General features: G+C 43.5%; 1 long non-coding RNA gene across 2 annotated transcripts in view; it reads left to right on the top strand.

Annotated features, from left to right (window-relative positions):
* Window positions 1-250: 250 nt before the first annotated feature.
* The window catches only part of LOC109368279, a 35,364-nt gene continuing 9,971 nt past the window's right edge, over window positions 251-25,643 (top strand). Inside the window, exon 1 of one of the 2 annotated variants that reach the window (XR_004160160.1) lies at window positions 251-658. This is a non-coding gene — a long non-coding RNA (uncharacterized LOC109368279). The remainder of the gene's footprint in view (window positions 659-25,643) is intronic. The other variant, XR_004160159.1, reaches the window with a different exon arrangement.

Genomic DNA, 25,643 nt, shown 5'->3' with positions numbered 1-25,643 from the left:
AAAAACAACAACACAAAAGCAGAGGTGGGGATGCTTGCTTGTTAAAGTCCTTCCTCCTGTGGTACAGCGATAGATGAGTGTGTAGCATTGCTGTTAATGAGCTCTGTGCAGCAGTTCTCTGACAAACCAGAAACGTGAGGGTGTCTGCTTGAGGAGAAATGGGGTATTGGAGGAGCCCTTGGATTTCCAGTGTCGCCTTGTTAATGCTGCCCTTCTTCTTAGCACCTCACCAAGGTGTGAAATACCTGCTTTAAAGCTTTTTTATTTTACTTTTTTCTCCCAAAGCTTTAGCATAAAGGGAGTGGTTACTCATGGATGCGCATTGCAGGCGTTGCTTCAGCTCCTTCCTCTCGATGGTTCTAATGTTAAAACACTCAGCGCGCGCCTCCTGATTTGCCATGTGCATCACACACACCCTGTTAAAACAAGGTGACATTGGGGATGGTTGCGGGGCCAGGTGGTGCCTGATGGCGATGCTTGCAGGGCCGCAGTAACACCTCTGTTCCCACTGTTGCAGGTCCCAAGATGGCCGCCGCTGCCTGGTCCCCTCCTGCGGTGTGCTGCGCTGCGTGAGTACCTGGCAAGCTCCTGCTGTGGTGCCTTGGGGTCAGGGAGGGGATCTCAGCAAGAGGATTTCTGCCCATCTTTAACTGGCTGGGTTGGTTGCGACAAAGCGGGGCTGCAGCACATTGCAGGTGTTTGGGATTGGGGTGGGTAGCGTGTGAAGGTCTCTGCGCTTAGTGCCATAAAAGAATAGTGAAGAATGCACCCGTGCTTCCAGTGCTCACAACACCAGCCCCTGTTATTTCATGTCCACGAGTGAGATGTATTTCCATTAACTTGTGATGGTGCTTTGGCTTTCCTTAAGCCATTGGGATGTGGCAGGTAGGTACCTGGGGATGGCCTTAATGCCGCTAGGGGCAAACCGCAGAGCACAACCAAGCTATGGCAACGTGCATCACTTGTTTTGTGGGGAAGTCATGGCATTCATGAAATAAGAATGCGGACTACCTTATTGTTGAGAAACATCTGCCTGTTTGCAAAGGGATGGCCATATTGCACTGCAGGTTAAGTCATTGTGGGTTAATGGGATTCTGTCACATACACACAATGGAGTATTGGTGTAATAAGGAGCACCTCACCGTGCCTGCATCTCTCCCTGCACAACAAGTTGTGGTCTTGACAGCTGAGTTCTGCAGAGATGCATGGTGATGTCTGGAGATGTAAACTGGACTTTAAAAGATGCTGCAAAGGAGAAGACTGATGGATAATCCACTAGGTGGGCTTAGGAATGGATGGTGGGGGTAGCCAGGCCTGTCTGGTTGCCTTCCCTTCAGTGCATCCATCTGAGCAATGCCCTATAGGACTGGTGCTAAGTTTGCTTCTCTTAAGCCTGCCTTTCAAAGGACAAATTAAGGCTCCATGTCTTGTTTTCAGTTTGACTGGGTTACATAGTGAGTCCAAGGAGAGCATGGTACTACTTGAAATTGCTTTGAGAACAGAAAATGTTATCTGCACTTTGTCAGTGTCTGTAGTATTTTCTGATAGGATGTATTTTGGCATTTAATATTAAGATAATGTTGCCTGCAATCACTCACATAAATAGCAATCAAGCAAATCTCAATGTTTTTCCATGAGGAATTTGCCGCTCTTATGAATTAGAAGGTGAAGTTCTTGTGTTTAATGAAAGTTTTATAACTTGAATTTCATGAAGTTTTTAACATGCTTTCCACATACTGTGCCTTTGTGTAGCACTGCCAATATATATGCGTGGTGCTGGGAGAGGAAACAATAATGCTTACTTAATTTATTTTGACCATGATGTGTGGTGTGTCATACGGAGATTGAAGCAGGCTGTGCTTTGACAAAGGTAGGGAAGAAAATCCTTCCTGAAGGTACTCTCAGGAAAAACAACTAATGTATGCATCCCTGTTTTAGGGTGTGGGGGAGCGGGTGCTTTGGAGGAGGGTTATTTTTGCTGTTGGTAATTCATCATTTTGTTGAGAACAGGTTTTCTAGTTTGGGAGGGAGGGGGTGGGAGGTGTCATTGCAGGAAAAGGTCAGCGCCGTTCTGTGCCTTCATTGTTTCATTCATGTGATTTTCCTTCTCATCTGACTTGCCAGGGTATTCTCTGGGAGGGAGAGAGGAGGAAAAGAGCACGATTCTGAGATGTACACATGTATTAGAGGGGATGCTTGATTAGGAGACAGTAATACAACCCTGCAGCCTGATGGAGTGAAACCACGACAGTCCTGAGTCAGCTGGGTGGGGCACAATGCAGCGCCAACTGTGTGCCTTTTGTCTCATAAAAATGCCTGAAACAAAGTGGTTGTCTGGCGGCCGGCGTCTGCCTGACCTCCGAAAGGCAGCAAAGTTAATGAAGGCGTCTCTGCCCTGCGCTCTGCCGGCCCGATGCTGTACCGGAGAGCCACGGCTCGTCTGCCTGTGTTGTGCCGCAGCACGGCTGCTTGGAGCTCCGGAGATTATTGATAAAATTACTGTTAAAGCCTTGAGCAAAGGGAGGCTTTCCCTGATTCTTCTTCAGGATTCTTTGCTGTGAGTGCTGTGAATTAACTTTGTGAGTTTCACGGGCTTGCTGGAAAACAGAAATTCCTGAGCTGCGCAGTAAGTCTCCTGTATTACTGAATAGTTGGAATTGCTGCAGAATCGCAGCAAACCCTGTGCATTATCTGAGTTAAATGTGGACATTGTTTAAAAACCTCACTTAATGGGGTAAAGCTCTGTTAAATGCTCTCGCTAGAAAAATTTTGGGGCTTTACTAAATGCTGAAATATTGCATGGTAATGGAGGAATTTGTCACATTCCGTAAGCTGGATGCTTACGAGGTGCTGTTGTCTTAAAGCTCTAGGATGTATAATCGAGTCTAATAATCCCAGATGTGTGAGCACCTATTTCTTTGGCTAAATTTGTAGCGGTATGAAATGTGCAGCTTCTGCAGGGCTCAATAGGTGCAAGGAAGCCTGCACCTATTGAAAAGCTGTTGTGCGGGAGTCTGATGGAGAAGATCATCAGTGCGAGGGGAATCTTAAGCATTGTAAGGTATTCTGCAAATAATAAAAATAATAATCATGTCAGCTTGCTCGTCCATTAAATGTTTAATTACTTCCTTTACACGGGATTGAGGAGTTTCCCCTAGAAATTAATACTTGCTTTCAGTGCTTGATGACAGCTTCACTGCCGAAGTGCAGAAATTTGTGGTTCGTACTTTCAGCGGTGACGAACAGCATTTAATTTGCATGCATCGAAAAGAAAATGGTGGCTTCGCATCTCTCGGAGGCTGAATAGGAAACTGATGTGGTGACGTCCTAATGCTGAGGCACTGTTCTGCAGGGAATAATGCCTACGCTGGAGTGTCATCATAAAATTAGACCAACTTTAAAATGAGTGGTGAACATTTTGGGAGGCGGTTTCTTTCTGCTGCGCTTAATATCTGCATGTTACAATGGGTGTCTGCGCTAACAGAGCCCACTCAGAAATTTAAATGGGGAATTGGCTGCGGAGGGAAGTACCAGTGCTATCCAGGAACTGATTTCTCTGAGCTCGCTCTAGGATATTCAGTGGTAAGTTGAAGAAGTGTAAATGGTGAACAGTACATATTTATCATCTGTGCAGTATTGATCTAGATGAAAAGGAAACAAGTAAAAATCAGCATTTTAAATAGAACTTAAAAATGAATATCCGTAAGATTTTGAAACCTGTAATCATTGTAAATTGGAGGGGTGGGAAGAGACTGTGGGAACTGTTGCAGGAGGAGAGCACATGCTCTGCTTCTTCAACTGTGCCTTTAGGAACGTCGTATCACGATGGAGAAGATAAAGCAGCTACTAAATGTACTGGGTTTCACATCAACTAGTAGCACTTCAAGTTGCACGGCGTATTTCTGCAGACCAGCGTGCTGCGCCTGTGCTTTGTCTGAGCAGCAGACCCATTTGCAAAGCTGTTTGTCACACTGTTGTTTTCGTTCTAATAGGACTTATATGGAAATATTCCTGCAATGCACCTAAAGAGAAGACGAATGGCAGTGTTTATGGGAGGTGGCAGATCGTAACACAGCGTGTGTGTGAGGCAGAGGGATGGTCTCTGCTCCCCCTGCCACGGAGGGGTTGGTGTGGTTTTGTTTAAATACGGTGCATGTTACAAGAACAGGCTAATGTCAAGATGAACACACTGCTTATGGACTCTGGGTCCTGCCCCGAGGTAAATAGTGAAGATGGTTTGTTTGCCTGGCTGGTCTTGCTGTGTGGGAAAAACAGGTGGGAGTCAGTTCTTCCTTCTCTTTAATTGCTTGTCTCACAAATAAATCGGCTCTGATTTGGAGTTTCGTTGGAGGAACTGTTTGGCTTTAACAAACCAATAGACTTCCTGAATTTAGTCTTACTTCAGCTGAAGTCCCTATTTTTTTTTTTTTTTTATATTTAAACAGCAAAACCATCTATTTCAAAATGAAACATCGCACTGAACTATAGCTGATGTTGCAATTGCTTTTATGGGCTTGTGCTGTTCAACCTCCACAGCAAATGCAGTCCTTAGCAGTTCAATAGTATGCTGATAGTTTAGCAGAAGGGAGGAAAACTTGGATGAGGAAAAGGGGGGGAGGGAGGGAGGGAGGGAATGACTTTTTTTTTTTTCTCATTGATGAAGAACTGCTTTCCCTTCTGACTAGGTCAGGTTTCTTAATTTTCCTCACCAAAGGATAGCACATGAAGGAAGGCAAGGCTTAGTATCTGATGTGGGTTTAATGCAGAGAAGGTTACATGGCTGGACCAAAGCTTCCCAGTGTCCTGATACTGTCACCATCCTCCCGTGTCCTGGTATCAGGAGGCTGCAGCCTGCTGGAGTCGCACTGCTGAGGTGTCCTTGGTGCAGCAACTGACCTTGGGAACAGAGACGCAAGCCTCCCTCCAACTCTGCTTTCCCAGCTCAGAACTGGGCAAGGCAGTGGGGATGCTGATGATGGAGGTGCTCTGAGGTCTCCTGCTTGTGAAGGTGTTTGTGATCTTTTAGGGAGAAATGCAAGAATGCTCCTGCTTTGTGTGGCTGAAGTGGCTTTGAATTTCTGCTCCCCAGAGTTGTGTAGGCTCATCCACAGACCAAGGGTGGTGTTCTCAGAGAGGGGTTGAACCTCAGGTGTCAGAGCTGAAGCCTGTATGTGGGTTTATATGCAGCCTTCTTCTGGGGGAAGAAAGGGCTTTTCTCTGAAGTGAAAGCAATGCCTGTTGATAGGGAAGCACTGTGTTTCTTTGCCTGAGAAGGGGCTGTAGTGCTGCATGGAGCAAGGCAGCTGCAGGGTGGATGCAGTTTATGGCTGTGAGTGATGCTCCCTGTGGACTGCACTCAGCAGGATAGCTCTGCAGCCCTCTGGCTTTTGCCCCTGGACAGCATCACTTGCTGGATTATGGAGGCTGTCATTTCTCATCGCTGTCTCTGACTGTCAGAGGCAGTCCAGTGCTCCATGCAAAGCTATGGGAGCATTGTGTATGGTTGAGAAATAGCTTGCAGTGCTGGCAGGCTATAAGTGAGTAAAGTGAGTCCAGTTTGAAACGATTGAGTCCTGACGTGGTGGCTTGATTCTGCTCCATTAGTTTGCTGCTTTTCTGCCCTCAATGCCTTCAAGTGCCACTGCAAGGTGGGAGGAATGTCACCTCACGGTGGATGAACTGCACAGGTTCACTGTTAGCGTCACTCAGGAGTGATGAGCAGCTGAGCGCCCGCTGTGCACCCTATACTGCTTCTTGTGTTAAAACTGCTGTCTACTCATGCAACATGCAGCCTTCTGGAAGCCTAGTTTTCCTTCAGGTGTATTTTCAGCACCATGGAAACAACTGTATAAAGCCCATTGGCTTAAGGGTAATCAGCTGCTTGTGCGCTTCTCAGCGGACATCCTTTCTAGGATGCCCAGTCTGGTATATTACAGGAGAAGTGTGGGCCTCACTCTTTCAGTGTGAGCCTTGCTTCCTTCATGGCAGGCCTCCTTTGGAGCAGGGATCTGTGGGAGCCCATGCCCCACAAGCAGTGGTGGCACCAGTTGTAGGAAGCTTCAGGAGGAATCTCTGCCCACACTCTGCCTCAGAGTTGTCATCGCAACACTTGACAGCAGTCTAATGTGTCTTGGCTGGTGTGCATTTTCTTATTGCTTATGTTTAATGCTTTGTTGGTTGTTTGGGAATAGTATGATGGAAGTTTAAGGGGGCTGTATTTCTCTGGATGCGCAGTGCTGAGGATTTTGATGAGATGAGAGGATTTTGCTGTGCTGTGTGACGCAGCATCCTAGTGTAGCTCAGGGGCACAGCAGCTTACCTTTGTTGGTGTGTGTGGCTGCCAGATTGTAGCATATGTTGGATCATAACATATCAAATACTAGGAAACAGCAGAACAAACCCCTTTCTTAAATAAAAAAAACCTTAGCAAGTCTCAGAGGCTATGGAATTGCTGATATTGTGAAAGAAATCCTGGCTAAGTCAAGCTATTCTCCAACCCCAGCTGCCCAGAAGCTTGGGGTGGTGGAGGAGTGGAGAACACTGTTCTTGAACTGCACTGGGGACAAAAGGTGCAGCTGTGGTACTTGAGGAAATGTAGGACCGAAGGGCTACCCTGTTGGCTTTCAGAATCCCTACAGCTTGCCTGGGGGATCTACATTGGTGCCACCACCTTGTGAAAGTGTTGGTAAGGGCAATTGGGATTGCTGGAAGCAGCAACCCTTGCTGGGTTTCCTCCATATGTCTGTGAGCAGGAAATGGCAGTGACGCAGGAGATGCTTCTGACGGGCAGAAGTGAGATGGGTTGTGTTGCAAGTACCTGTTCTTGCATTGTCTGCATCTTGTCTTGTGTTGCTTGATGTTTTTCTAAATAGATCAGGTGAGGAATATACCTCATTTGTATGAATGTGCAAAAAAAAAACCTGTGCTTTGTGGTGTTCTGCAGCTAACTTGTGAGGTGTTCCAGCTGTGCTTCTGTTCCTGGGGGAGTGGGGAGGCAGATGCACTGTGGCCTGCAGTGCTCCCTGGCTGGGGGAGAGGGCAGAGGCAGGAGATGGTCTCTCCATGGCAGGGCTTTGCAGGGTTGAGATGGGAGCATGTGGCTCAGCGCATCACTGTTAGGGCATGGTTATTCCCCTCTTCATTAGGAATTTGTTTGCTTTTTCTCTCCACCCTTACATCCCAGGGTTAATCACCCTACTGCAATACCACCCCTGGAGGCTGAGCCCCATCCCAAGGGGCTCCTCGTTCCCTGCACAGGGCTTCCTGTGCTCTGGAGCCCCATCCCTTCCTTCCACACACATGGGGAGGGGGTTTCAAAGTACCACCCAAATGTAGCAGTTCCCAAGCATGAGAATCCCTAATATCTTATTTAGTGCAGAAAATGCCTTTCCGTGTGAGCAGGAAGGAGGACAGTGTAAGGAGTGTACTCAGCAAGGACTGAAGGGTGTGGCTCAAGCGTCAGTAACAAATGCTGGAAGAAAAAAATGCTCTTTGTTCTGCAGTCAGGTGGGCTGACAACTCTTCTCGCTCCATCCCTAGCATGCATAACATCCGGCGCAATTAAGAGAATGGGGAAGGCTCAGTGTTCTGAACCTATCGTAAATGCAGTAAGCATGGGCTTTCATTCTGTGGTCCGCTCCCCCCTTCTTAAAATAAGCCATTAAGTTGCAAAGCTCATCAGTATCTCGTATGTTTCATACTGCTGCATTGTTCTGATGGCGATGTTTTGTGTGGTTCACATGGCCGCGTAAGTTGAAACTCCGTAGCACTAAAACATACGCGGTCCTTGCATGCGACTGGAATTGGCTCAAAGAGTGCATTAAGCGTGTTAAAAACGTGTGTATCTGTACGTGTGTGCTCTACAGCAAATCGGCTCATAATGACAGTCTTGCTTATTAGAAAATAATTTGATAGCTGCTCCTTCTAAAGGTACCTGTGTCTGGCAGTTTTAAGTGCTTTTTTAAAAGTAAAGTTAAGTTGCTTTTAGATTTCTTTTTTTAGATTGCTACAAGCTAAAGGAGCATTTTGAGTTTAAAAACGCATTATCCTTTCTCTGCTTTGTTCTGTTGCTGTGAGTTGGTTTGATGGTGTGACTGCAGTGTTGGTTTCCCCAGCAAGGACTGGAACCAAAACCTGGTCTCTGCAGCTGATGGCAGGAAACTAAACCTGTGTGTAAGTGCATGCTTCCAACCTGGTTGTGAGAATCAAGTGGGAACGAACCTAGAGAGCAATAGAAGGATGCTCATAAAAAGCACTCCTCTTCCTAATCCAAGTAAATTCTTCAAGTTCAGGGTCAGGAATTTAGGTGGCTTTTTATTTGGTGTGTCTGTATCTACATGTCCGTATTTTCATATCCTCTAAATAATGTTGTATTTCTTCTGGGGGGGAAAGAGAATCCCCCTCACAAATTTACATCTTGTGACATTTCTTACGGCTGTGTGCTGGCTGATGTACTGCTAGAGGCCAGCCCATCATTTCTTGGTAAAAAGAACCTTTCAGCTCGGTTACCTCCTGGAGAGAGCTAATTTTCCAGCAGTCAGGCTCGATCTGGATAAGTAATTAGAGCGCGCGCGAGACAGATGAAGATGATGGCGTTGGCGCTGCCTGTGATTCAGTTAATACAGTGCCTGTGATGCCGTGGCTGCGGCGCGGTCTCCAGAGCCGCAGAGGCAAGCGGCAACAAAGCCAATCGCTTGCATTTGTCTTGGAAGAATTAGCGGCACTTCTCATTCACATGCCGACGAGCAGCTGCGGCGTGCATCTGCAGCGCGAGAAGGTGATGCTCGACACGTTCGCGCTCCCCACCCCCAAATATGCCAAAATGTCACCATGCAATTAATTGTGGGGTGCTGCCATCCCTAAGGAGAGTTCGTGGTCTGCAGCTTTGAGCCCCGCAGGGGTGTGTGGTTGATTTCCTGTTAGGGTCATATAGCAGATGGAATGGAGTCTGTTAGGGCATTTCGGGGCTTTATAAACGCTGGTCTGAAATACCTGGAGGCAGTGCTAAACTGAGGAGGAGGAGAGGGCTGTGCTCCCCTCAGTGAGATGGCTCTCAGCATCAGCAGAAGAAACTGAGCTAAAGCAAGCAGCATTCTTATACTGTCTTGGAGGATGTGTTCATTATCAATGCAAACTTGTTCATCCCGTGTGCAGGGTGATGAGGGGGTTAAAAAATACATCTGATCTTTGCTTTGTGCCCAGTGGTAACTCGGTAGCATTTACACGTGAATAGACTAAAATAGGTCAGTGTCCTCTGTGGCGGGTCCTTGGGCACTTTGGTGCATGGCTGCACCTACCTTGAGGCTGGATGGGCCCAGAGGAGCTCTGCATTAACAGAACCACGGCCTAGGGATACTTCAGGATCAAAGTCCTTTATTCATCAACTGAATCAAAGGCTTGACAGGGAGACTTTGTCATCCAGTCAGCCCAGATAATACTTTCTGAGGTGACGGATAACTTCTGCTGAAGAAATAAAGCCGTGAATTTGCAAGCACAAGGAACACAGGAATGGTATGTGTTTATTCTATCTTTACAGCGCATTCTTTGTGTTAAAAATGCATATACGCTCAAGCCGGAATCTTTCAGCACCTGATTAAAAGGAAAATCATGCATTCAGGAATTGCCTTATGGCAGGAAGCCTTTGTCTGCCTGTTTGCTTTACTGCGGTTGCTGACTGCCTCAGATCGATTTTTGGCTACCAAATCGCTGTGTTGGGGCTGGGGGAGGTGGGGGGCAGCTCTGCAGTTGGTGGGACCGGGGAGCGGCTCGCTGCCTCCAAGTATGAGGCTTTTTGTTGTGTTTTTCCTTTAGCTTGGAATTTCCATATTATAAAGAGGAAGAGGCTTCTTTTGATATAATGGAGCCATTAACATCTATTAATAATGCAGACAGGGTAAGTAGCTGGAGTTGGTGCTCCCCAGAGGCCTCGTAAAACAGCTGTGCACTCTATCTTCCCGGATTTGATAGCGGCTGGGGTCGAGGGGGTCGCTGTGGCTCCCGTCGCTTTCCTCTGGCAGCAGTTCTGCTCCGAGCATCTCCATCCCTCCTGCAGCACAACCCTCGCTGCCACTGTGCTGCTCGTGAGCTCAGGTGCAGGAGTGGGAGCTTTGCTTGGCTTTGTAGAAGGAGAGGGGGGGAAAAAAAAAAAAGGTAAGCGTTTCCTCCTCCTAACAGCCACATATTGCTTTCTTCTTTTCTGTCTTATATTGTATTGTAATTTTGTCATTGCCTGTTGGTCTCCAAAGCGGTGCTAATATATTGCTGCTTGTAGTGCATGGCAAAAAATCTTCATCATCAGAGCAGCATGATGATGTTGGACTTGAACTGTGCAGGTTTAGGGTTGCTTTGAAGCAAATAGAGGCTGTGGCTATCCGCCCTTGTGTGTGCTTGTGTGCCGCTGCCGTCTGGCTGTCTGCATGTAAATGTGGAGGTATGTACTGCTGCGGGCTTGTTGTGAGGAGAGGAACAAATCCTGCTGCTGCCTGCGGGTCCTTTGCAGCTCCTTACAGCAGTCCTGTGCTATGCCTAAAAGTTTAAGAGCAGAAGAAGGTTGAGTACCTCCTCAGGAAGGAACAAACGGTAGTTTAGTAGTTTTCCCTTCCTCTTTTTTCGCCTTTTACTGTGTATTACCATGGCTGTTAGGTCTCACACTGTGAGGGCTACTGCATTGTATAGGGAAATACAATTTCTTCCATTGTCCCTGCAGTAACACCCACAGAATGGGGCTGCGTCTTTATTGGCAGATAGGCAGATCTACTGGGTGCAGCGGGGCATGAGCAGGTTGTTCAGAAGTGCTGCGTAAGCCGGTCTACGATTTCAGCAGGCAGCCTTCAGAGCAGGGCGGGCGGGCCTTATCTTCCCCAAATCCATTGGAAAACTGAGAATAGAATTTGCCTTTGACTTTCAAAACGCTCTGCTGCATTGCGTCCTGCTTTCTGTGTCCTGAGGTGCTGCGCACCGCCTCACCCATCCCTGTGGATGTGCACCCATACGCCGGGTGCTTCGCTGCCACGGGTGCTCCGTGCCGGAGCTGTGGCACGCTGGGGTGGTGTGAGCGTGATGGTAATCTGCCTGCATGCTGTGTGTAACGAGTAGAGGTACTGCTAAGTGTTATTCTTCAAGGAAATGTTTTTCTCTAAATGCTGCCCAAACAATCCAAGTGAAAAATTAAATTATAAAAATGTATATGTGAAATTTTGAGGGGAAAGAAAGAATTAACATTGTGTTAAGTTACGCTGCGTGTTCACATACATTTTCTCCAATGAGATCCAGACTGTACTTGCAGATAGATGTCTTTAATGTATTGATGGTTATAGCATTTTTTATAAAGTTCTTCATAATACTGACATGTAGCAGACTGGAGATGTGCCTGTTTTACAAAACATCTAAATTAAGTAATGTTCATTATTTTAATACGTTCGAATTTGCAAATAACTTCTTGAAAAGCTATTTTTCTTGGGGAAAACTTGCTGTCTGTTGTTTCTGGCAGTTGTCTGCCAAATACAGGGCACTCGCTGCTGTCATTGTGGAAGAGGTCAATGAGGTTCGGAGCTGACAGGTTCAAAAGAACAATAAAACTCTGCTTTTAGTGATGCACCCAAATCAGTGTTTTTTCCATTTGTATTTTGCTAATTTATAAAGGCTTTGGTAAATGCTGTTATGCATTTGTACCAATCCATTACACAGCCCTTTCTCATGAAAGCAGCGCATGATGCTACAGCTGTTGTTGGTGCTTAATCATTACTTCTCTCCAGGCTCTGAAATAACCCCTTAGGAATCAGTGGGAGACCTAAACATTAATCAGCATAGTACAGGTGGTAGGGTGTATATTCTATAGGTTACCTATTGTTTGGTTTTGGGTTTTGCTTTTTTTTAATGTTGTTTTTTTTTTTTCATTTGTAGCATTGTAGCTTATTTGAGCTCCTAGATTATCAATGGCAAATTTTACATCCAAATTGCAGTTTAGTTGTGTAATAATTAGCGTTTTAATATCCAACTCCAGATTATGATTGGAATTATAGAAAACTTCTCTTCCTCAGTAAGTTTCTCTGTGGAATGAAGAAAAACAGTATGGATTTTGTGGTACTGTCTGTCCTTAGTGTTTGTTGTTTTCTGCTTATTTTCCCAGAAGGGAAAAGATGCTCACTGATGGGTAATAGGAAATTATAATTTTAAGGACTTTTGTTTGTCCTATGGATGATCAAAGCATTTAAGGCAGAATAGTGAAATTAGAAATGAAATTGTATTTAAATCATGAATACGACTAGAAGTCAGGCTTCTGCATTCTTTAGGAAACAAAGGGAAGATCCTCTTTCCTTTGTTAATGGCATTTATCATCTTTAACTCATTAGTTGCTGAAGCAGAGGTGAAATGTTGGAAGGATTATGGATATTCTTGATTAAAATTTACGTAGGTTCTTTGAGGTGTGCGTGCAGGTATTTTGTAGGTAAAACGCATACAAAAGTACATAAGCTGCAGGCATTGCTCTTCTATGGTATTCCTTAAAAACTCCTTATTTCTATTCTTTGTGTTTTCAACAATATCTAAATAAAGAATGACAATTACAAGGCTCCTTTTTAGCTGAACTTTGGGTGTGCCCTTGTGTAAAGTGAAAATGGCTTTGTGAGGCATCCGTGAGAGCAGAATGGAAAATATTGTAGTGGTATCTTATATGATGAGCCATAATTTGACTTTTTTTCTGAAAACATAGCATTGTAATTTTGTCTAAGCAATTTTAATTTTTTGAAACATTAGCCTTACAGTGATTGTCTACAAATCAGGATCAATTGTGGGTTGGCATAGAGCACTGTACAAAACATAAGAATACAAATATTTCTCTTAAAATGGTGCTTTTGTCTAACATCTTTAGACAGAAGATGCGTGCAAAATGCGAGGAGTGCCTTTTCCCTGTTCTTTAGGCAGTGTAGCACGCCTGCATGGCAGTCTTTGCTTTTCCAAGTCCACTGAATTCCTTTCTAATTGAATTTTAAAGAAAAGTGATTCAATGAACATCTTACTCTAATATATCAGGCTCGCTCAGAAATTCACAAGCTGCACTTCATTCTCTGTTTTATTCCTATTAAATCATGTGTATATGTTCCTTGAACTCTTTGAGAGTAAAAGCATTCTTTCTTCAAGTTTCCTACTATTTTGAGATGCTATGGAGGTCTGGCCAGGCTCCTTGCTCTAGCTGCCTGCGATCATCTCCAGTGTGGAGATGAGGGGAGGGACAGAAACTGAGCAGCTCGTGCTCCAGACCACCCACACTGATTGCAATAGGAGAAACTGTATTCAGCAAAGCAGGATAGTAAATATAGTGAGAAATCAGGAAAACGTGGCAAGTTATAATTGGAAAGAGGGGACTTGCATCAAAGGAAATTCTTTCTGTATATGGCACGGCTGAATGTTTGCAGGTGGAAAAAATCCTGAAATGTGTATATATAGTGTTTACTCATCATAAATAGATGATTGTCAACTGATTTCTGACAACCAGCCCCAAAAAGGGGCCAGTACTACTCCAGGTTGTGGCTCTGGCTTCATTCTTCATATTAAAAGCTCAGAGCTTGGACATAAAAAGGATGTAGCATTGGGTGGGGGGGAAAGCTGAAAAGCAGCTGTGATCCTCTGGGGATAGAATTTTCCCCATCATTGTATTTTACTGATGTTAGATATGCGTATACATTGCTGTATCTGTATGCGTGGCAGAGTGGCTGTGAGAACTTCCTGGAATTTGTGTGGCTTCAGGGTGCATGTTCCAGAGGTGTGCGGGGACAGTGCTTCCTCTAGTTTTCCTGTGCAGGAATTTGAATTGCTTCTCTCAGAATCTTCCACCCAGAAGAGGCTTACTTGGGTCACAGAAGGGTGTCAATTTGTTATTTATTGAATGTGCCTGGAAAGACAGAAGGCTGCATTTGTGTAGCTAATAGGGTACAACTACTGATTAATTATGCTATAAACCACACGTAGCTTATAAATGCGCATGTGATAAATGTCTGTATTATACACCCATGTCCACTTCATCCATGGACAACCCATTTATTTGCCTCCCCAAGGGCTGCTGCGGGTACCGTGAACCTCCAGCCATTTTTAAATAAAATAAAACTTGCCAAGGTAGCAGGTTTTGCTTCTTGCTGAAGTGGTAAATTTTCCCCTCTGCTTGGTGCTTGTGAAGTCTGAAGGTGGCAGGCATGTTGCAAGCAGTTTGATCTGAGCAGGGGAGATGAGAATGCCCCGCTCAGCATGGGGCGCAGCGCCTTCCCCTGCCCAGAGGATGAGCGCTGGGCTCTACAGGGCTGCCCTGTGCTGGGAGGGCTGAGGAGATGCTTTGGGAAGAGCTCCTCATTTTGCTCCCTCTTGGTGATTCTACTACCTTGTGAGTGGAAGGAGTTAGGGGAACATGACTCGGTATCAACTTGCCTTTACATTTAACAGATTCTATTTTGTTAAACACAAGCTGTAGTTGCTTTACTCTGACTTTCCCTCAACGACACCTATTATCTCAAAGGTATAGCTTTCTTCCTCTAAGAAGCAATGTAGTTGACCCTCTCTCCTGCTTATTTAATGCCTCAGTTCCTCGTTTCTTTGAATACCAACGTATCTTTGTTTTTAGACCACAGATGCCGCATAGGCATTCAGCTACTGTGCATGACAATTATGTGTGTGTGAAACTCTTCATTAGCCGTTGTACTGAAGAAAGAAGAAAATAGATGTCGCAGACAACTTTCTGCCCAGCTTAGCTTCTGCAGCAGATGAGTGGGAGTTCTGAGGTACTTTCTAGCTCTAGAGCGGCAGTACGCTGGTTTTCAAGCAAACCTCACTTCCAGCACTAGCTGAATGGGGCTTGTGGTCACTGTGCCAAGCTGTGCCAATCCTGGCTGTACCCCCAGACTGGGAGCAAGGGGCTGGGTCTCCAGGCCTGAGTGTTGCATGTGTTTGCATTGCTTTGTCCACTGGCCTTTATCAGTTACCTTCCGAGTTATGGAGGAGGGCCCAACTCTTTGTAAGGTTGTGGCTCCACAGTAGAAGTGTTGGAAGTTTTCTCTGCTTTTCATTAGAGCACTTGGATTTTCAACTTTTGCTGAATCTCTGTAACAATCTGTGCTAATAACCCATACCAGCCAGCAAGGTGATGCATCATTTTCTGTTTAAACACTGGAGTTGTTTTTGTAAGTGAGTTGAAGGCTCCTTGCTCTTAGAGTTGAACTTTGAACCATTTAAAATTCATAAAACATCTAGGAATATGCAGATTTTTTCATATCAAAAGTCAAATCCAGGAGCTTTTTAAATACCTAATTACTCTATAATTGACTTGATTAGGCAAATATTAACTCTAAGTGACACTTCAGTAACATCAACTGTGACAACGGAAGTGACATTTCTGAATTGCCTTGTTTTTAGGGAGAGTGTTGATCATTACTTTTTTGCATGTCTGTGTGGAAAAATGCTCATAGTCTGTTTGAAAGAGCACAGTTAGTCAAACTTGGTGCTGCTTGGTAAGCTTCATGTGCTGACCAGTACTGTGACCATACATTGAATGGGGGCACAGCAAGCATTCAGCACATCCTGTATGGTCCCTAGCTGATACATGAACATAACCGAGATGACTGGATCCCTGCTAGAACAAGCTCTTGTGCTGAAGTCTCAAAGGACCACCAGGTTTGAGCTGTCCCATATACATGTGGGGGCATGGGGCAATGTACTCTGTGGTTTGTATTTCAGCTAGCTTCAAAATATCTTGAAAGGGGAGGTACTTTGGCTTTGTCACATGTAAAACATACGTTGCTAAATATGTAAGCATTTGAAATATTTTTTTCTTTTTGGAAGAGTAATATTCTTAGTGATTTTTCAACTGTTTGCTTGTTCAGCTATCAATAGAAAATAATTTTGGCTACTGTAAATTATATAGAAACTATTATTGCTAAAGCAGAAATTCAGTAGCTAATAAATCCATGGAATGTTTAAGAAAAGTCTGTGTCTTCTCTAAATGTTGTGCCTAGTAGAATATACCTTAATACCAAATATAAACAAATACTCCCCCATCCAACTAGGGACAGAATTCCCCTAATCAACGACCAGTGATCCCAGACAATTTTTTACTGAGGGGAAAGTGACTTAGTTTTCAAAACTGTCTTGACCTTTTTTTACTAATCCTGTTTTTCGTTTGTCTTAATATAGAAGAAGCTAGATGCAGAGTAAAACTAATGGTAGCTTCACTAACTTCTCATCTTGGCAGATTGTGGTTGGGGTACCACTTACTGAAAGCTTCAGTGCGGTTTGATTTGCTATGTAGAGCTGCAGTATGGATTGTATGGATAGTCATATCTGCTGCTCACAGTTTTGTTCACCTGCTAAGTCTTATCTTTCAACTTTGTAGACTGTAGAGATATGAGCTTGTATTTTCTCAGGGTGCTCCTTAGGTAATGGAACCTTGGTCAGCTGGCTGCTAAATTCCATGGTAATGTGCTGTAAGTTGGCAAGACCACAGCCTGGTCTTTATTTTATTTTGACCTGTGCTCCCTTTTTGCTTCACATCTTTGTTCACTTGATTAGGTTTTTATGCAGCATCTTCTAAGTGGAAGGAATGCAGCTCTCTGTATAGAACTTCCATCTACCCAGCTTCTTCCAGTGTACCTAGCTGTGTGTGACAACATAGCTTTGAATCTAGATCTTAAATACTTCTTCTTGCTTGATACATTTTACACAAAAACACTTAAACACTATGTATTCCATGTATTCCATTTGTATTTCTTTCCAATAGACACTTTTTGAAATTAAACCTGTGATAAGCCTGTCACTCATGAGAATCAGATTTGTTTTCACAATTATATAAGGTAAAATCTATAGATGAAATTTAATAGGTTTTGTGTAATCAAATTACTTGATTTTGAAAACAGAGCATTTTTTGTACTTTATGACTCTTAAAGCTTTTAATTCTGAAATTGACTTTTCCTGTGCTGTAAGCCACGGTAGTGAGGCAGGCAGAGTGTTGTATTCTTAATTTAATGTTTTTCTGTATAAATGTTCTAGAACATCCCCATCCTTAACGCTGTGGATGTGACAGGATGAAGTCACATGTGATTAACCAAGGGCAGGATATCTTGTTGCGCACCAGTGCAGTGATGCCGCAAGTTCACTCTAAGATGTTGCAGCTCTGGGGCTAATTATCCAAGAGTAATAGTCACGTTTAGTCTACCTTTGTGTGATGTGGTGTCTACTTATTATTGTTGTGTAATCATCTAGAATACTGTTTACTGTGACAGCTTTGTTATTTAAAAGCTGTTTAATGGTTATGTTCAGGTGCAAAAGAGCAAACAACCTATTCCTTGCATCTTTCTTCATTTAGATTTTTTTTTTCTTGCCTAGTCAGTGAATTTGGTTCATATTCTAAAATAAGAGTATTTTCTCCAGAAACTCAAAATTGAGAGACTTTCGTATGTGTTTATATCAGCTTGGATTACCTTTGTTTTGATGAATCCAGCTTTCCTTTCAGCTCAGTAAATGCAGCTTGCTGAAAAGCTAGGAATGCATTTATATCTGATAGTTATTATTTGTTAATGCCTGAAAAGTTGTTTGCTGTTCTGAAGTCAATGGAATGTAATGCACTGCGAGATGAACCAAAACCAGAAGGGTTTTAACATCATTAAACAGTGTATTGCCTTAGTGCCTTTAGTTGTGTTTTTAGGTAGGTGTGTTTTATCATCACTTGAAATCAAAGATGTTCATCTGTTTTAAACTAAGTTAATCTAAAAATGATTTTACGTGCAGCTTTATTTCTGTGTATTCCTAGCAAAAACCATTAAGATCACTTGTATGATTGTCCGAGAGAAGTGCACCTGAACTGACCACCAAATTAGCTGAAGGTTCCAGTGAATTTTAAAGAAATTTCTTGAGTTCCCAGTTCTGTGGTTAATAATGAAAGGCTGCTGTTGGCTAAGTGGCTGTAAGCCCCATACTGTGTGCCTCTGTTGTCCAGCTTAAGAAAAATCTTGGCTTCAGGGGCTACCACCAAGGGTCCTATTTACATGTGGGTTTTTGTTTGTAGTTTTTAATATCTGTAAAAAGAAGAGAGGCAGAACAGATGGAGAAGCAAGTAAGTTACTGATTACCTGGACTGGAACTGTTGCCAGGTGTTTATCAAATGAAGTACTTTTCTGGCTGTATCCATTGACTAGAGCTCAGTGGGTTTTTGGTTCCTGCTGTAGCTCTGCAAAACCTCTGGCCATGCAGATGATCATCTTCACATAGCTGGTTGATTTGTCCTTTAGGAAGTAGCTACAGAGTTGTGTTCTGTGGCAATGCCCTATTACTTCATTTGCTGAATAACACAAACCCTTGATTACAAACTCTGCCACATCAAAAAATGTTGAAAGCTGACATTTGTGCATGCATCAAACATGTGACTCATTTGTTGTGGAAGCATGAGATTGTAATTAGGGCTTTATACAGTATTGTAAAAGGATATTACTGTATAGTGTGCTTCCTTATCTGCAGGAAGCAGAAGCCAGTTCCCTGTGATAGGGCAGGGTCTGTCCCCATCCTTGGCCATGTGCTGAGCAAGTGGTTGTGTGGGCACAAGGAACCTGTCAAAAGGGCTTCTGTTAAATAGAATTTAAAAATACTGGAGAGGCAGAAGCTGGTAATATAGCATCCACCAAGTGCTTTTGGGATCTCTTTCCAGGATTCTTACCAAACATGTGCAAAGTACCCCTCTACAGCCGTGACGCAGGGCCTGGGAACTGCCTCAAGGTTCTCAGAGTATGTGGTGCCTACCCAGATGTGACACCAAGAGCTGGTGTTCATAGGCCTGGCCCTCAGGCTGTCAGCTGAGATGAGGGATGGGCCAAGGGGATTTGATGGTGGCAGCAGTCAGTTGGCCTTGGAGGCGTGGGCCTGGTAGTGATGAGCACAGCCATGCTATGTCTCACAGAGCAAAAACTGGGGAGCTGCATGGGCTGCATCTGGATGACTTTCAGTAGAGACAGTTGTCTTACCTTTAGGGAATTGCTGTGGTTCCTAAGCTTTTGCAGCTCCACTGAGCTTGTGTAAATTCCTGTTTCAGCCAGGCAGTTCTTAAAAGCAATTTGCTTGCACATCCATCTCCCACTTCCCACACCTACGCAAAAGTCTTTTTATTGTTTTCTTCATATTGCCTTCTCCCAGCTTCTTCCTGTATCAACCAAGCAGCACAGCAAAGGTGGTTATGAAATCTGCATACTGGCAGGGTTGATGTTTTCTGCATCTGTCCTCTATTAAGCCAAAATGATATTTTTAACTTCATCTGCAAGTGTTTCTTTTTGCTTTTTATATAAAACAATAGATGGGAAGAGCCCAGCTTTCTGCATACACTCTCCTCTATTCTTTCTCTCCCCAGACAGGAAGCCCCAATTTCCCCATCTTGTTTACATAATTTCAGGATTCTTTAAGCTACCCACATGTGTATGCAAGTGGTTTATGGAGCTGTGCATAATGTGGTCACTTGAATGCTTCTCAAATGTATAGGTATCATGTGAAGATAATGATCCATATAAATGCATTTCCTAGCAAGAGGCTCGTCTACAGATTCTATATGTGTGGGTTGCCGTAAGTGTTGGAGCTGCTTTTGTGCTTTGTTCTTCTCTATGCTTGCTCAGCTTTAGATACTTTTTTTTTTTCCCCCTAGATTTGTTTTAGAACAGATTTTCTTTTGTTAGCTGCTTTAAAGATTAATTATACTCATGGAAAGCCACAGTTAGGTGCATATGTTTCAAAAACCCACTGCATTCTTTAACTAGAGGAAAATTGCAGATCATTCTCCTCATTGATTTGAATAGTTGGTTACTGCTCGCTGGAGAAAGTAGGGCTGTATTTCATAAAATTTCTACTTTTTCTGAGGAAAAGTATCAGGTTTTCCACACATGGCTCATCTTACATCTGCAACCTTCCAGAAGTGTTGCTCTGTTCTGTACTGTACTTCAGGACTACAGAAGCAAAAACAAAGGTTTTCAAAACTTAAATCTGTTTTAGCTGTTTGAGATAATGAAGAATTTTAGATGTTTGAGTGCTGGAACTTCCTTTTCCTGTAAGTATGTTAAAAGCATGCCTTTCCTTTGATGTGGGAGAACCTCATGGTTGAGTCATCCCCATGGCTCTCCTTCCTCTTACCATGAGACTTAATCAACCTGCCTCCTGTTGCACAGTCCTGCTACTTCCTGCTAATGGCATGATAATGGTTGTGCACTTTGGGTATCTGAAACAGGAGAGTGATTTCAGCAATTAATTATTAGCCCCTGCCATGCCTATCTGAAGACTGCAGTCTTTTGTCATGAGACCTAAAAGACTGTGTCATCTGCATAATTGCAACAGAACTTGCTTATAGTGAGCTGTTTTCAGCATTGTTCTTGAAGAGTTGATAAGGTAATGTGTACTATTGCTGTGTTTCTGTTCAGAGCTCAGTGCTGCAGCAGTCTGGGCTGGTACTGTGTGTCTACACTGTCAATCTGAAGAATGATCTGACCCCGATAAACTTACTGGATTCTTGTCCTCAGCACTGATGCCTGTTCTGCCATAGTCTGTTGGCAAGAATGTCCCCTATGTTTAGGTAGACCTTATTTAAACTCAAGTGGTATTCCGCAGCTGCTTATGAGGGTAAGTGTGATGCACCTTGAGAAACCCTTAAAGACATGTACTCTTAGGATGTCTCTAAGAATGTAGATACAGGATCAAGATATACAGGTTTTCCTGCTTTTGTGGAGGCTCCCAGCCCTTGTATTAGCATCTGTTTGAGAGTCGAATCTTGGATTTAATAGAAATCAGATAACTATTTAACAAGGAGCATAGTAACTCCCACCATGTTATTAGGGCTTCCTCAAAATTAAAGGTTGGCATAGACATTTAAAGTCTTGCTTGTCCCACATATTGAAGATTTGTAAAGCTTGCCTGGCTTGTATACTTTGCCTTATTTGTTTGTGAGAGCTGCAGGTTACCTCTGCTTCTGTGTGTCCCACATCTTTGCTGCTGAATTAAAGCAGATGTTAGTTACAAGGCATGCTAATTGGCTCGGTAGATGGTTTTTAATCTGAAAGTGCTTCTGAAGGATATTAAGGGGGAATTAGACTGATACATGGTTGACAAATCCATACCTTCTCTGATCTTATATCAATGCAGGAATTCGATGACTTAATATATACATTCAAAGAAAGCTGCACTTCAGACATAAGAATAGCAGAATGGAGTAAGATTCTGAGTAGTTTCCAGAAGACTTCAGTCAAAAAAACAAAAGAAAGCAAGTCTTCCATCAGTATAACTTGTGAAACCATGCCTGTTGGTTCTAAGTTACAGGTTCATAAACTTTTTTTAAAAAAAAAAAAGAAAAAAAAGAGAGAGGAGAGAAAAGCAGCATGTGTGTGCTGCCGAATGTGAACAGTAGCTTGGTTTAGAAAAGCAAATTATATCATCAGTCAGAACGCTGAGGACAGGCTGCTGACAATACTTATGTCCAGTAGATTAGTAAAATGGAATAAGGCTTGTACTCAGATCATCTCCGTACTGCAAAGCCAGGATGTTTCACATCACTAAATATTGTTTATAATTCATTAATTGTAGAATGAATTCTTGAGTTTACATTTTACACAGGAGTCTGGCAGAAAGAGCTAGGAAGTTTCTAATGCTGAAAACATTCATAACTTGGCATAAAGAACAACTATTGATAGAGATGTGCCTATGAGACTGAGTGAAATGAGGGTACCCAGAGTCCTTGCTGCAGAGCAGGCTGTTTTCAGGAGAGTTAATTGGTTAGCTTTTCTTAAAGTCAGGTAGATATAGCAGTGTTCTTAGTGGGACTGAAATGGCATTGGCATTAAATCAGTTTGTAAATGACACTGTGCATCTGAATGCATGCAGTGTCTGTTTATTACCTATGTTTTAACTACTGAATAATCTCTTCTCCAGAGCCTTCATGCTACCTTACCTAGTCAAGGAAGAGGTTTTCCTACTGTTTCAGTGTGGTCATGTAAAAGCAAAGCTGTTACTTTGTGGCTCCTCGACAGTTGGTTTTTCCTTTAGCACTTGACCAGAAGCAGGGAGCTGGTGAAACATTTGACCTTACCTGCCCAGCAGACTGCAGCTGCATTTGTTGTGATGCTGCAATGTCAAACTTGTGGCTTTCTCTTGGAAATAATGCTGGAAGAAGGTGGCTGCTGGAGAACAGTAGGAGAGTTTGGATATTGTCATCTGTCACAGATGTGGGATAGATTTTCTGGCTGCTTCTAGTTTGTCATGCTCCAAAGAAGCTGCAGATGCAAGGACTTACTGAGATGAGCAGTCTTTGGTTTGCCTGACAAGGCAGCCGGTAGTTTTAGGGGCAGGGGGCACCTATCTTCTTTAAGAGCAGTAATCACTGTGGTGCACAGGCAGCTGCTGCACACTGAGGCTTCTGGCCTCTAGCAAAAGAAGCATGGCCAGCAGGTTGAGGGAGGTGATCCTGCCCGTTTCCCTGTGCTGGTGAGGCCTCACCTGGAGTACTGTGTCCAGATGTGGAGTCCTCAGTACAGGAGAGACATGGAGCTGTTGGAGTGCATCCAGAGGAGGGCCACAAAAATGGTCCAAGGGATGGAACACCTCTGCTATGAGTCCAGGCTGAGAGAGCTGGGGCTGTTCAGCCTAGAGAAGAGAAGGCTGTGAGGTGACCTGAGAGCAGCCTTTCAGTACCTAAAGAGGAGCTACAGGAAAGAAGGGGATAGACTTCTTAGTAGGGTCCGTAGTGACAGACCAAGGGGAAATGGTTTCAAGCTTAAAGAAGGGATATTTAAGTTAGATACAAGGAAGAAGTCTTACAGTGAGGGTGGTGAGGCACTGGAACACATTGCCCAGAGGATGTGACAGGTACCCTGTCCCTGAAGTCCCTCAAAGGCAAAGCTGGATCAGGCCCTGGGCAACTGATCAAGCTGTAGATTTCCCTGTTCATTGCAGAGCGGTTGGACCAGATGACCGTTAAATGTCCCTTCCAACTCTTATGGATTCTGTGATTCTATAAAGTGGAAGAATCGCCTGTTGTTGTGTAAAAGATGCTAAGTTGCAATCTTTTATCCTTCTTTACCAGTTCTGTCTGACACTTCTTAACACAATCTGTGTAAAAAGCAGTTGCAATTTGTCTTGTCCCAGTATATTGTTTTGTGCCATGCCATATCCATGTCATAAAAGATATTCCTTGTTTTCATTTTAGGCTGTTAATTTAAAGTAGAATTCTGTCTCCTTTTGAATTTATTGCTAATTACTTTATTGAGCAAGACAATTCGTGGTAAATATTGTTAATGAACTCTCAAAAGGAAATTTAAGATATTTGCCTTTAGAACTCTTTGGAGTCCCTTGTAAGACTCTTTAAACATTTGAATTCAGATATTTAAAAATAAGTCATTCCAATCATTAACATGAGATGCAATACTTCAGTGCAGGATTTGTGCCCAGTTTCGGTCATTTCCATCGCAGCTTCCACAGTGGGCTCACAAGAGGATGAGCTCTTCAGTGGAACAAGAAGTGCGTTGGCAGGTTCTGGCACCAGTAGAGATTCTGCTTCAGTGCAGTTTAGCCCTTGCAATGACCTTTTACAGACCAGAGTTGAGAAAGGAATAGCATCTTGCAGTGATGAGTAAGCAAAGAAACACAGCGCACAAAGCTTTGCAAAGTGAACCCACGTAAAATGCGCGCACACAAAAGATACTGCATGGAAAGATTAGTGCTGGAACACTTATTTTTCTGAAAATCCTGTGAATTACCCATTGTAGTGTAATGTTAAACTGCAAACAGTAATTCCTGCGCATCAGTGGTATTGTTCAAGTAATTCACAACTTGAAGATTAGCCCAAAATTTGCTACCTGACTCTCTTCTAATTTGTGTTAAGATCCTATATCTTTTAAAACATACTAAACTTGCACTGAAGTAGTCGTATGCTGCTGTGCGATGAAATAAATACTTGAGAATGTGAGTGCTCTACATCCCTGCCACTGAGCTAAGACCTGATGTCCTCTCTTCCAGCTAGCCACATCAATGTCACACAGGTTGGGGCTAGGGCATGTGGCTCTGCATTGCCTGCCCATGACAGCATCTTTGGTTGCAAAAGTACCATAGGGATGTAAATGGAGGAGGAGGTGAAAGGGGTTGCAGGCTCTAGTCTATAATTGGGGATCTTTATTTTTATTAAAAACATCTTGGCAGAGGCTTTGTTCATCTTTTCGTATAAGTGGATATATTCTCATTGTCTGCTGTTAAGTGGGATATTTTTAACACCTACAGAAAGGTCCTTAGGGTACACGTGTGCAATAATAATTTTTGACTTTTAAAGGAAATCATCTGTAAATCCCATTAGTTACCATTTTTCAATTTCCATGTTTCTAAGCATGATTTAACTTCAAGTGTTGCAGTTCTTAAATCTAATTAAGGAATCGCCTTTAGTTCCCCTCTGAAAGTCGACCTATTGCAGATTGTTTGATTAAACTTTGGAGATTAAGGACTTAAAGCCTGTGCCCATTCTGGTGTGAAGCGAGTGCAGGGATGTGGTGCAGAGCTGAGTGCAGCTGTCTGTGCATGGGAGTGAAGGCCTGCTCTCTTCCACCTGGGGGAGGGGATGCTGGGCAGATCCAGAACACATACAGCCTGGCTCCCAGAGCTTGTGCCTTTGCAGCCCTTGAGAGCTAGTGACCTCAGGTTGCCCTTCTGTATGAACAGAAGTGGTTTTTGAAAGCTGCTCAGGGCAAGGTGCAGGGGGTGGAAATTGGAGCAATCACCAGGCCCTCTTGCAGATTATCTCAAGCTGTAAGTTCTGGTTGCTGCAGAAAAAGCATAAGGGCCTGCCATCATCTCAAGCACTATTGTTTGTACTCTCCTTACAGCTGAACCCTGGCTTTGTCCTCGAGAGGTTCAGCTGGGCTCTGGCTGCCTTGCCAATGCTGTGAGGCCAGGGTAGCAGCATGGAGGAGGCACATCTCCACTGTGCGCCACTTGTCTGGGAGGTGGTCCCTGCTGAGGGGACGGGGCTGTGACCTCTTAGCTCTGCCATGCTAGGTGGCTGTGTCCCCATGGTTCCCATCTCCTGCAGTACGATGTGATGGTCTCTCATGTAAAAGTATGAAGTAAAAGCTGTATTTAAACTTTTCCAAGTAAAGTGTTAAGTTATAATAAGGTCAAAAACTTCTAAAGTTCTTCCTGTCACTTCATTCTAATTCTTACCACAAATCTTTCTTGTCTCTCAGTAGAAAGAACCAATTCCAGCCAGTAACAAATCCTTATCTTTATTTCACTGACTTCAAAATATCCCTGCTGGATAACATAAGTAGATCACCAAGTGGATCCAGTTAAACTTTGTAACCTTCAAAAGCTAAAACACGAGGACAGGGACGCTGCTCACAAATAGAATTGAGCATGCTAAATTTTTTTTTCTACTTTATTTTCATGCATTAACATACACTTAAATAAAGGTATCTGTACTGATGGCACTAGTAAATTCAAATATCAAAGTAGTTTTATAGTTACAGTGAATGTATTAAAATACTAAAATAAAATACAAAAAAAGCTGGAGCTGTGCTCCAGCAACATGCCTACAGTGAAACAACGTTGCCCCCTCTGTATGATGGGAGACTCAAGCCAGTCAGTTTGTAATCTGTTTCCTGTGTTCA

Source organism: Meleagris gallopavo, chromosome 6 (genome assembly GCF_000146605.3).
Source record: "Meleagris gallopavo isolate NT-WF06-2002-E0010 breed Aviagen turkey brand Nicholas breeding stock chromosome 6, Turkey_5.1, whole genome shotgun sequence".
NCBI lineage: Eukaryota > Metazoa > Chordata > Aves > Galliformes > Phasianidae > Meleagris > Meleagris gallopavo.
Note: the sequence above shows the minus strand (reverse complement) of the source record. Positions and strands in the feature narration are given on the sequence as shown.